Raw genomic sequence first — 1,396 nt, forward strand, 5'->3', positions numbered from 1 at the left:
ATCAGCATCGGGAATGTGTTCTTGGAGGCCATCTGCAGAGTACAAATGAAACTCGCAGGACAGGTAAGTCTACGCCGATAGTTTGCACCAAGACCTTGGCCAAACATGGGAAAGACAAAGAAAAATCAACCACTTTGGCGATGCTTCGAACAAAAATAAAACACGCAAAAAAACCGGTGCCACATATTTTCGGAATTTTTATATTTATATTAAAAGGCCCCCACTTAATGCTAATTCTACAAAAAAAATCTTGCAACCAATTACTATATATTATCAAAGTTTTTGATTTCTTGGTATGACTTTCCAGGAGTTTAAAATTCGTAACTTCTACAGAAGGCCTACTTGGACTAACTCGATGAAATCAGGTTACATATCCTATTAGATGTGAAAACTCAGGAAGAAAATTAAAGAGGTCTAGGGGCATAATTTTAGGTTCTAGGTTACATTTCATGATTTCTTTATGTTGACCTAAACTTTTGACCGGTACTGTAGATAACTATGACGAAAATTTTTTAATGGTGTGCTCCCAGTGCGAAATTAAGCTGTGCATGGAACATTTTTACTTTACCATGCCCTCATCATATTAAATTGCTCTAATACGTTAGACTCATGTCGGCATAGTTACTGGCATGTTAAAGAACTCCTGTGGGACAACATTCCGGTATGTTGACGTCTCCAAAAACAGTAAAAGTTGTTAGTGGGGCGTTAAAGTAAAAACATTATCATTAAATCTGCGTTGGTTTAAGAACCTCATAATGAAGTTCATGTAGCATAAACGTGAATGGGCTATATTAGAGCATAATAAATTGGCCCCTGTGGGGAATATTATTTCTCTATATAAAGTCTTCCCTCATTCTCATGTGGCCGGCTACGTAGGACTTACTTCCTATCCACATTAAGGTAATATCAGGAAAGTAATCGGAAGGTGTACAGGAAGTAAGTTCCTTTAAAAGTAGGTGTTAACTGGTTCTGTTATCAAAGGCAAAAAATTCTTTGAAATTTGGCTTGTCCGAAATATTTTGAAGTGGAGATGGATAGCGAACGGCCGTATCATGTTGAATACACCGGTTCTCGTCCGATCACCGCAGTTAAGCGAGATTGGGCGTGACAGTACTTGGATGGGTGACGTGACCGCTTGGGAACACCACGTGCCGTTCACTGAATTCCCTTTACCCTTTCTAGAGAGGTAAGAATAACGACCGAGAGGATTCGTCATGCTGACCACATAACACCTCATAATCTGCAGGCCATCGGGCTGAGCAGTGGTGGCCCTTCGAGACTGTTGTGCCATGTTTTTTTTTTTGTTTTTTTTTTTAGATGAATAGACTGAAAATATGAAATAAGATCCTGCAAACGTGCATAAGAAGTCTCGAAAATATGGCAAAGAAGAAATTGA

The 1,396-nt window shown here is 39.0% G+C and overlaps 1 pseudogene; it reads left to right on the forward strand.

The window, feature by feature from the left end:
- The first annotated feature begins 1,037 nt into the window (after positions 1-1,037).
- Positions 1,038-1,160, forward strand: LOC136883616 (5S ribosomal RNA; annotated as a pseudogene).
- The last annotated feature ends 236 nt before the right edge of the window (positions 1,161-1,396 follow it).

This window comes from Anabrus simplex, chromosome 11 (genome assembly GCF_040414725.1).
Source record: "Anabrus simplex isolate iqAnaSimp1 chromosome 11, ASM4041472v1, whole genome shotgun sequence".
Taxonomy (NCBI): Eukaryota; Metazoa; Arthropoda; class Insecta; order Orthoptera; family Tettigoniidae; genus Anabrus; species Anabrus simplex.